Source organism: Xenopus tropicalis, chromosome 7 (assembly GCF_000004195.4).
Source record: "Xenopus tropicalis strain Nigerian chromosome 7, UCB_Xtro_10.0, whole genome shotgun sequence".
NCBI classification, from domain to species: domain Eukaryota; kingdom Metazoa; phylum Chordata; class Amphibia; order Anura; family Pipidae; genus Xenopus; species Xenopus tropicalis.
In genome coordinates, this window is record NC_030683.2 from 106043795 (window position 1) to 106055847 (window position 12053).

General features: G+C 41.3%; 1 protein-coding gene across 1 annotated transcript in view; it reads left to right on the forward strand.

Moving 5' to 3' along the window:
* The first annotated feature begins 365 nt into the window (after positions 1 to 365).
* shisa7 (shisa family member 7) overlaps positions 366 to 12053 on the forward strand; it is an 84636-nt gene continuing 72948 nt past the window's right edge. The window contains exon 1 of the mRNA XM_002939964.4: positions 366 to 677. The gene's annotated coding sequence lies outside the window, so the exon portion shown is untranslated. The remainder of the gene's footprint in view (positions 678 to 12053) is intronic.

Here is a 12053-nt window from a genome sequence, read left to right on the forward strand (position 1 = left end):
AAAGTGAAGAGGTGATGGATAGATGGAGGGAAAGCAGGAAAAAAGGGATGTGGAGACACAGCACAGACTGACAGAGAAACATAGGTATCAGGGTTGCACGGATATGGGTGCCCTGGTGTAATGCAGCCCACCCCCCCCAGGATGGGAAAGGTTAACACGGCTGCTATTTCTTTATGTCTTCTCTGCAAAACCAACCAGACGTGGAGAATTAACTGTTTCTTGGCACAATCTTTACTGAAAGGGAGGATATATATTGGATATGAGGAGGGGACTGGGTGGGTAGATAGGCAAATAGCTCCCCCCTTCCTAGACATTTGCAGCCAATAACAGCAACTGGCTGGCAGAGGGTGGCTTGTTTTAGCCAATGGAATCAAACAGACATCAAGTCTCATTTTTTTCCCCATGTTTTTTCTTTTTTGGAAAGCACAGAAGAAATTCATTTTTATAAAAAACAAGTGCTTAATTTTTATGGTCTGTGTGTTTTGTACCAAACTGACTCCTGCTGCAAAGAAGAAAAAACACAAAAAACAAAGGAAAATAACCGAACAGCAAATATCAGCAACAGATTTTTCTACATTTTTGCATGGATATTGTTCACTGGGAATTGAAAGTACTCACTCCAATACTGGATTTTATACCTGAGGATTTTTTTTTTCTACAGGGGGCAACAAAAAAAGGTAAGTGCCTACACTAAGGCATTGCCGGTATGTGTCTATAGGAATTGTGTTGCTAAATTGTCTTTGTTAGGTGGGCATTGCTTTGGGCATTGCATGCAGGGCACAGTACAAAGGAACCCAGTATCCTTAGCTGTATAAGAACCCACAGGCTATGCTCTGAGTCCGGTTCAGCAGTCGGATCACAGAGTGCGGCTGTTGCTGAATTCACATCTATTGATTCTAAAGCTGATTAGGTCATACTTGCAAATGTCCTATTTTACTACCGGCTTTTTGATGATATGCTCAGTACATCACTAATATCTGTGTCTTAAAGCAAATCCCCAGATACACATTACCTAACAATGAGATTTGCATTATTTTAGGGATTTTTTTTTCTCCTATTTAATTAATGTGTTTTTTTTTTATTTTTAATTTGTATACAGTGCTATATTTGTGTAGCTGCCAGTTATATTGGGGAATATAGGATAAGCAGGTGCCGGGTGCTTATGAGAGCATGTGTTTGGAATAATAACTAATAATCAGTTTTATGGCTGGATGCAAACAAGGCTGCTTTCATTACAGGGACCAAATGACCAAGTTATTCATGATACGAGTGAAGATTTATAGCCCGGGGTGTGCGCAACATTGTGTGTGAATGGAGTTAGCCACTAGGGAAAATTGTTTGGTTTGTTACTTACATTGTTTGAATGTTTAGACAGAGCTGGCAGATTGTGTGTGTGTACCTGTATGGAAAGGAGGTTCCACAGTGCAGTAAGGCAATAGCAACATGTATGAATGGCACTTGCCTCCCCCCCCCCCCCCCCCCCGCTCTGGCATGGAATACAGCAATGTGGCAATGCCTGTGGATGATATGGGATTGTGCACAGTTAGTAAAAGGGCAAAGGGAGTATAGAGACAGCATCCCGAAAGCAGCAGTTAAGGATGGGGGGGGGGGGGGGGGGGGGAAGGGTGCCATTTGCACAGTGTGGGTTGCCATGGAAACAGTACAGGCTGCCTGGCATATTTTGCATTGGTTAGGTGCACTGTAGAATGAATGGACAGATGAGGGTGATGGGGGGGAGGGAGAGACAGAGATATATAGATTAAGGAAGGCTACCTGAAGACTGATTCACTTCTTTGTTGGTTGGCCTATGGACTATAGAGGAATATTCAGGGCCAAACGACAGGCGCTGTCAGGGGCCCCAATGTTAGAGAGAAAGAAATGAATGTAACTCCGGCCCTTGGACCTCCAGCCGCTGTTCAGCTACAACGCCTCAAGTGTCAGGGCCACAGAATTCCTGTGGATTTCTAAGAAATATTTTATATATTAATTATTAAACAATATACTGTAACCTGTTATCAGAAATTTCTCACATATCCACCCCCACCCCCGGGGCCACTGTGATAAATGCTCTCTTTGTCCTACCCTAAAACCTGCGCTAGGAACATTTCATGCAAATGGGGCCCATTGCAGAATACAGACCTGCCGACCATGTGCAATAGCATACGGCAAGGAGCCAGCTGGAAAGGTGTGAAACACTATTCTACACAATAGGCACAGGTGGTAGCAGTGAGAGGGAGAGATAACAGCTCAGGGCCATGGGACTCACACTCAGGGTTCTGATATAAAAAGGTGCTATCAGCTAATGGCTCTGCATTTCACTCACTAGTAGTTTGGCTGTTCCTCCCTGATGCCATTTATCAGCCCACATAGTGCATGTGGGGTCACCGACTGGAACTCTTAGATAAAAAGGCTTGGTATTCTTATTTATTGTCCTTTATTTATATAGTGACTTACATATTCCTGGTGTTATACATCCCCATAAACAGTCTATACCCCAATAAAGCTTGCCATCTAAGGTCCTTAGCACACATTAACATTATGATTTTATCCGGAGCCAGTAAAATATGCTCCTGTACATGCACCTTGCTAGCTAGCTTTATGTAATGGGGAGATATCTGTACCCCAGAATCAAATGTACAATAATACGTTGTGTAAAGGTCCAGTGTCAAGGAACGGCAGTTTTTAAGCAGGGAAAGGCATGGTCTATCATTCAAATTACAATGCAGCCAAACAGCCAGCCCCCTAACAAACAAGCCATGCCCTCCCTTTGTCTGACCCAGCCAAACATATAGGGTTTTGTCCCAGAGAGCTGCTTAACCCATTAGCTCCCAGCAACTTGTGCAGCAATGCATGGCCTGGCAACCATTTCAACCAGTTCTCTTTATATATATATATATATATATATATATATATATATATATATATATATATATATATATATTATATATATATATAAGGCTTCTACAAAAAAGATTCACATTAAATAATTCAATATTGATTGATACATGTGATAGCAAGCTAGTGAAATTAAGTTGCCTATTTACATTAGAACAGCGCTGCCCAACTTGTGGTACAGAGGGCCAGAATTGGACATTGGACCCTGGTGGAGGGCCGATAAAGGAAGACAGTGTTGATCATTCCCTTTTTTTAACCACCCCTACTTTAAAGCACAACCATGTTATTACAAGAACTTTTAAGATCATATCCACATTATTGGTGGTAGCACATCAGTGGTGCCCACTGCTAGAATATCACCCACCACTCATATGTAAAAAACGTTCATGAAGCTCTATTTAAAGATACCCTCAAATCCAAATGCCCCCCAAGCACTTAATTACACACCTTGGGGCCATATAATAACCATTTCAAAATGCTAACAACCCTCACCAGGATCAACTCCCACAGGCAGCATAGGGCAGGCAGAGTATGGCACACACAGGCAGAGTAGGGCCGGCAGAGTATGGCACACACAGGCGGAGCAGGACAGGCATAGTATGGCACACACAGGCAAAGCAGGGTAGGCAGAGTATGGCACACAGGCAGCATAGGGCAGACACAGTATGGCATACACATGCAGAGAAGGGAAGGCAGAGTATGGCATACACACACAGGTAGAGCAGCACAGGCAGAGTATGGCATGCAGGCAGAGCAGGGCAGACAGAATATAGCACACACAGACAGAGAAGACCTGGCAGAGTATGGCACACACAGGCAGCCTAGGGCAGGCCGAGTATGGCACACACAGGCAACATAGGGCAGGGAGAGTATGACACACACAGGCAGCGTAGGGAAGGCAGAGTATGGCACACACAGGCAGAGCAGGGCAGGCATAGTATGGCACACAAAGGCAGCATAGGGCAGGCAGAGTATGGCATACACAGGCAGCATGGGGCAGGCAGAGTATGGCACACAGGCAGCATAGGGCAGGCAGAGTATGACACACAGGCAGTGTAGGGAAGGCAGAGTATGGCACACACAGGCAGCATAGGGAAGGCAGAGTATGGCACACACAGGCAGCATAGGGAAGGCAGAGTATGGCACACACAAGCAGTGTAGGGAAGGCAACGTATGGCACACACAGGCAACATGAAGCAGGGTAAAGCAGGCACAGACAGATTAGGGCAGGAGACAGGGAAATCGGGCACTCACAGTCTGAGATGTCAACAGTACAGGGGCTTGCAGCCTGAATATGAGGTGTTAAACATGGGGCCAGTTGATCTTAATACTGATACCATTAAAAGCTTACACAAAGGTAAACAGACACAGCAGCCAGACTTTAATGGGGGGGACATACAAGGGGAGGCCGCGGGCCTCCAGTTGGACAGCACTACATTAAAAGAAGCAGAGGGGTTTTGGACATCTTCATTCCAGAGCCCCAGTAGAGTATAACATGCCTAGTGTGACATGCAAAGTACTGTACTTTATAATGCACATCAGATTTAGGTAGGGAGGATGAGGGATAGCAGGTATAGATGATGAAGATGGCAACAGTAGGGCAGCATTGTGAAACTTATATTAAGTGCTGTCCAACCTGCAGTCTTTCAGTTGAAACTTTCAAATGGAGCTCTCTGCACACTCTGGTAGCTAAAGGCTGTTTGGGATTTTAGAAGCTGTAGTCAACATAGATCTTTTCCCCAGGGTACAGAATTTAGATACATTATAAAGGACCATCTGTATTAGCTCACGGTCCAAAATCCTAGTTACTAGTATGCCTGCAAGAGTAAGGTAGACATCAAAAATAGGTGGAAAAGGTCCCCATAATTATGTGTTACCGTAGCAACATGACAGAGTCTAGAAGTGGAGCATAGTAGCACTTAGATATGACCTGTGTAAACAGTGTCAGTTAGCTGTTGAAATAGGATAAATGTAGCCCTACTGCTGTATTTTACTGTATTCCCATACCTGTTAACACACATATACACACAAACACCTATATTTATGTGTGTGTATGTTTATGTGTATATGAATAACCTTTAAAATATATCCTTATAAATAGTGTTTTGAAATGTCATCAGTTATCCAGTCTGGACTGAGCTTCAAAATAGACCCTAGACCCTAGCATTTGCCAGAATCCACAGATTGCCAGTTTAGACCTGTCAGTTATAATCAGAGTTTAGTGATGCCATTTGACTCAGCAAATGATGTACCCTGTGTATGGTTACATTTACAATATGTAGTACACCGATACGTTCAGTGACCCCCAAGTCAGACACAGTGCCACGGATACTGGAAGTGCCAGTAGTCCACACTCCTGACCCCTTATCCTCACACGAGACCACACAATGCAAACTTCACTATAGTACAACTATCCACCAAGCAAATGAAGGTACGGCTGTAACTCCCTTAGGGATCAGCTGCCTTAAAACATTCTTAGTCATTCAGTGGAAGTGTTTGAGATTCACCTGTTTGCTTCTGAGAGGCCACAGATAAAGCAGAATACAAATGCCCACAAGAATGGGGCACAAAGATCTTGGCAAACATTTATATCAGGTTGAAAAAAAATACTGCAGAATTATTGAATTATAATTTGACCCTTCTGTGCTATATTTCCAACTTCTGTATTAATCCAGCAATGGGCCTTTGGAATTAGTTTAAAGCTGTATCATAGTTATATTTGTACATCATTTTTTAAACCTGCAACGGGGACACTTTTACTATGAACTGTAGTAGTCAATAGAATGGCTAGGTGGCATTTAGCACACTAGATAAGTGCCCCACTGCCAGTCAGTACAATGGCACTTTCCTTACTTCTGATATTAATAGGGCAGTTTATCTTCTCCCTGAGGGGAAAGTCTCAGACTGAAAACATGCACCCATAAAGTCCTTAGACTGAATTTTCCACGGAAAAATGATCACTTTCCCTGAGTGATATCTGATTGGTCTTATAAAGGCCAATAAAATGCTCACTAGATCAAGAAAGGCCAAATGAGAAAAAAATAATGTCTTCCCAACTATGGAGGCAGCCAGCAAAGTTTTGCTCTACCATTACTGTGCCATGGGTTTTAAGAGCATTAAAAAACGTGTACAATTTTTTTTGTGGGGAGTGAGTGGGTTCTGTTTAATGTAATGATTACTGCATGCTATATATTCCTATATAGGCTGAATGGGCAGTTCCAGATATAATCCTCAGGATCTTTATGGTGCTGTACAATGTCATATGTTCTGTTGGATATTGTAGGCTATGAATAAAGCTCTGTTTCTGTTCTAAAAATAAGATCCTCAATGTTTCCTAATTAACTCTTAAACTACCACTAGTCACACAGCTATATTTGGTTTCTTCCTTTTGACCCAACCTTCCTGTCATCCCAATGCCTTCTGTAGCTTGATGGTTCCTTCACAAGAATTCAACTGTAGTGTGATGGTTCCTTCACAAGAATTCAGCTGGAGGCATGGCCTAACATGACCCACCACATATAACACCACATATTTCTTAACGTATTGTGATGTAAATCTAGTGTCAGTCTCCTTTTCTTCAGATACTCTATGAAACTGACCTCAAAATGCAGATGGAGCTTAAGATATCTAAAATAACTGTGTAATCCAGTCATCCCATAGCAAGATAATTCTGGCTTTTTACAACTGCTGTCATTGACTACAATGCAAGAAGGTTATGCAGTACAATGCCGTGTCATGATAGATAAGCCCTTTCATTGAAGGATTATTTATAATATCTATAGCTCCATCTGTGTCAAAAATCCAAATCGAAAGGCCATGGATGTCAGCGCAATAGCGTAACAATAGGGGAAGAAGACTCCATGGTTGCAGGGGGGCCCAGCGGACAGACAGAGGCCACTAAGGACCACCAAACCCCCTACTCGCCTGTCACTGAAGTTGTGAGCATAATGGAGGGGGACCCATGGAGGTCAAGTTACATCCCTGCATCTGCATAAGGCAGAACTAGATTTTCTGATCAATAAAATGACTATAGTACATATTTCCCCCTCAGCCCTAATAGCCTATATACTGGGTCCTCTTAGAGCTGACCCAAGGTCACCATTAGCTTTCCTAGAGCTTCTTATTGACAAAATCCTGCAATCACTGTATAGGGGAAAGCTGACATTAAATTCTGTGCATCTCTGTTTATCTAAGCAAACAATGGAAACAGAAGGCTGGCCCCAAGGGAAGGCCATTTGCTTTGCCAAATGCAGAGGCTGCTGGGGGATACAGGGAGGTTGGACTCACAAAAGCTTGAGTGCTGTGAGTTTGACAATCTTGGATCAGAAACACAGATAGAGCTGGAAAGGTACAAACAGATAGATTGATGGATGGACACTACAGAACTGACAGCATTGCATACTGCAGTCTAAATGGCCCCTCAAGAGGCTCTGCAGCAGCTTAGTCTTCAGTTCTGGATGTTGTTCAGATGGACAAGTGCAAGCCACCTTTGTTTATACAGAGTGAAATTACTGCTTGCTTTATATTTGTGCCTGTAATATCCATTTGCCCCAGAGCTACACAAGCATCCAGCTTGTCTCCAGCCCCATAAATACATTACTAACTAGTCAAGCACAAAATGTATTAATATTCTCAAAAGGCATTTCATTTCTTGCCCTGCTTTTCTTTCTCCGAATTAGGATGCAGTGGATTCTCAGAGCGCCGTGAAGTAATTGATAGCGCCAGTGCTCATCCTCAATTTTGAAGTATAAATATTTTATGAAACATGCAGTTTATTTCCATTTTTTCTGCCTGAAAGCAAAAAGCCTTTCAGAAAATGCCTTCAAACGCCTCACTTAATAACTTGGCACAAGGTGCAAAGTGCAATTTTCAGACACGAATGACCATGTTTTTTTTCCTAAAATGCAGCCTGTTTTCCTCGAATATGTGGTGTTTTATATAAAGAATTTTACACTGTCCAACTGTCCAATGCTAGGGAAGTATGTATTAACATTGTAGACAAATATCACTTGAGATATTGCCTATAGCAACCAATCAGCAATTAGATTTGAACGGTCATCTGCAAGCTAGAAAACAAAAGCAAAGATCTGATTGGTTGCTATAGGCAACCGCACTGGTGATGATTGTTTCCAGTGTTAATAAATATGCCCCTAGGTCTGTTATTCCTGCCCCAGCCTGGTTGCTCAGATACATGGGACACTGGTTACAGTTTAACCTAGTGTCAGCAGTCACCTCTTTGATCTGTGCTGCATCAGTGTTTGACTAGAAGTCCAGCCCCCATTGCAAGTTTGCTTATGAGCACCTGTAACTTTACTATAGTGTTATAGGAGCATGGTTTAGTGGGCTATGGGCAAAGCATGATGGCAGTAGGGACACATCCTGGGAAAAGAGGGAAATTATGGCTTTGCGAGAGAAAATAACTAAGCCCATGTCATTAGGGTGATATATAATCCACTCTGGGAGTAGGTATTCTCTTGTACTAGTTCAGCAGTAAAATTATGTTGGTTATGGCTAGTTGCTATTTAAAAGTAAAGCATCACAACACATTTCGCTTCAGAAGTATTAGACTATATATATTAAAGGTGTAGTTGAGCTTAAAGTGGACCTGTCACCCAGACATAAAAAGCTGTATAATAAATTAAACATGAAACCCAAAATAATTTTGTTATTACCACATCCATACCCATTATAAAGGCAATATAAAATCCCAGCTGTCAATCATATATTGCCTGCCCCGCCTCTGTGCCTTAGGCATAGAGGTGTGGCAGACAGTTACTTTCACTTTCAATTCAGAACTTCTTAGATGTTGCTGCTTTTCTCACATTCCCCCTCCCTCCTCACTATGTAATTATGTAACCAGTGCATGGACATGGGTATCAGGTCCCCCCATACTGGCACAGAAACAAGATTTTGGCAGGATGCAATGCCTGCTTTGATAACAGTGTCCACAAAATGGCCCCTGCCTGCTTGCTGCAATTGTGAATTCCAAGTCTGAAGAAAATAAGATTAAAATAATTTATATAGTGTAAGTAAAGTTTATTTTGCTTGCCAAACACAATAGAAAACAATTTGAAATTATTTCTTAAGGTGACAGGTCTGCTTTAAATTAGGCAGTTGGTCTTTATTTTTCAGGGGGTGTATGTGGTTTTTTTTTTTTAATGATTTACCTTTTTTATTCAGCAGCCCTTCAGTCTGGAATTTCAACAGTCATTGAGTTTGAGATGAAACATACCTTAATTATATTTTCAAATATGCAACAGCAAAACAGGCATTTAGAAATGTTTTAGAAGTTCCAAAAAAAATCAAATATTGCAGGGGTTAAAATAAATATTGTAAGGAAGCAAACCACAACCACTATTGGCTTCTGCATGTGAAGAATGTGCATGGGCCATGTGCTGGCGACTATGGAACTAAAGGTACATAACAGGAAATAAGGTGGTTCTAGACATGATAAGAGTGTGGCATTTTGAGGGTTTTTTCCCTTTGGGATTGGATCAGAAGGGGAGACATTAGAGGGTGAGGACAGAGCTTACTAGGAGAGGGATGCCATTCTAACTAGGGTTACCAGATCGCTTGAAAATTTAGGGACACGTCCTGAAAATACAGCTAACAAAGCTGAACTGAGTGCAGTTTAATTTAAATGCAATTAGCGCTGCCCTGCAATATGTATTTATTAGATGTGTCCCTGAATTTTCAAGTGATCTAGTCACACTAATTTCACCATTAGAAGTTGTGTTGTACCTTTGCTGAGGTTAGTTTAATGGGGAAGACAGTGGAAGAAGCTTTCCTTAGGTTGTAGTTAAGGATAGGGCTTTGGTCATGTAAGGCTTGGGACTTACATGGGACTCAAGATCAGATCATGTTGTAGGCAAGAGTAGGAGGACTAGCATAAAACCAGGATGGCAAGCTGAAGCCAAGTTGCAATGACAACTGGGACTCTTGTGCCTGGGTTAATAGGACAAACAGGTAAGAGATGGCTGTAATTAGTGCATGTAAAAATCTAGATATAAGCACCCATCCCTTGATGAGAATAAGCATGTCACAGTTTTATCACCCTAATATTTTAGAGTTTGTGCAGTGAATCTGCTGCTGTCCTAAAACAACCTACCTATACAATATTTACAAATTCCAAAATGTGTTCTGACAACACTGATCCCTGGATAAATTCAGAACTAGATTGTATTTATCTGAGACTGACAGGCCTTGGCTGTTGCCCTGGGCCCATTGGCCAATATCTGCTTTAATTGGAATCTGAGTGAGCTTGACAGATATCAGGAGCAAGGAACATGGGCACAACTATATTTTGCATTCCCAGCGAAGGTCAGGTGGATAATCTAGGTTGATATATAAATGTCTAAAATTATATATAAATGTTTCAAATAATTGTAATGCTATTTACTTGGACTTTTCAATCAATCCAAACATTTAAAGGTGAATATGAAGGACAGTAGATTACCAAAATATTTCCCTCAAAAATAACACATAGTTGCCAAGCATTCATGCAGAGATTTTCCTGGGGATAAAACACAGTCAGATGCCTGTGAAGTTAATAGAGATATAGCAGTTGGATCTGATTAAAATATAAACAACATGCAAAAGTTGGTATTTATATAAGAAGAGTATATGTGGGGGGGGGGGGGGGCAAAATTCGAGATATTGTTAATTGTGCCCCTAGGTATAGAAAATGTCCATATGCCCAAATACCCAATCTAATATATAGGTACAAAATAATGTGTTATTTTAGATTATTTCTCTTCTGTTTCTTTATAGAATATTAAGTGTGCAGAGCCAGAGTTGGATAACAAGGGGCCCCTGGCAATGTAAAAAGGCTGGGAAGGGGAAAAAAACTCATAAATAAGACATGTCCAACCTGCTGTCCTCCAGCTGTTGAACTGCACGTCCCAAATCCCACTGACAGCCAAAGAAGGCTGCAGGCTAGACATCCCTGCTGTATATACTAAACATTATCTATAAATCATTATACAGTATATGTTCTTTGTATTTTTACCTGCCTCCACCCTTTAGACAAATTGAACCCCCCAAAAAACACCCTCAGTCCTACCAAAAAAACATTTAAGTAGAGATTTTGGAAAGCAAAAGGTTAACCTTAATTGCAAGTATCAGCTCAATATAAGAAAGCTGGCCTGTGTATATTTAAGGAAAACTCCCTATGAGAAGTGTCCTTAGCAGAACCAGAGGGGATGACAAATCCTATAAATGTATCTCCATATATCAAAGCTACACAGTCATCACAATAATTGTTAGCGGGGCTTAGGGGGGGAGGCATGCCATCGGCTCTACATGCAATGTATTTCTTTTTGCTTTGTGCTTTTAGAACTCTTTATAGGGAAGGCTCTTTGTTATTCATATGCTCGCCAGCTTTGTCATACTCTATAATTGTATAATGGCGCCTTCAAATGCACATTATGTAATATCAGTGAGGAACTGAAATGCATGACCCTATTACCCTTTAATGTAGAATGCCAATAAGATGTGGCTGGAGCCAAAGCTTTGGATGTGACAGAATCCCAAGATTTGCATTGTGAATAACAAGCTTATGTTAAAGGTTGTGCGTAGTTAACCTTGAAATTGAATTTCATGCCACTGATTCTCAGCTCATTCTCATTAAGCTGCTACTGAGGCTAATAAACAGGGGCTTTACAGACAAAATGGGGGCACAAGTGTGGTGGTAAAATTCCAAGTGTATCTGTATTTTAATAAAGAGCAAGGCCAGTTTTAGGGTACAGCAGTGGGGCACAATGATTGCAGGAGCAGTGGTGTAACTAAATGTTATTGAGTCCCCACAGCAAATTTAATGTAAGGGCTCAAAACATTGATAAGTTGACTCATCTCATCTATAATTGTTCCAGACCTTGTTTACTGAAATCTAATATCAAAGAGCTACAGTAACATTAATATCTATATTTTGTTTGAAAATGCTGCCAAAACTTCATCTCTTCCGTTCTTCTCAACCGGCACAAAGATTGCAATGGAACAGTTACCCAGGTCCTCAAACTTGAACAGTTTTTTCCTCCACTTCAGTACTTTGCTCCTGCGATCATAACAAAAATGGCTTATCAAATGCAATGGTGAGGGAATGAATGGTCTAAGCACATAGTAAGAGAAGTCATTATACTATAAGTTTAAGCCTACATAAA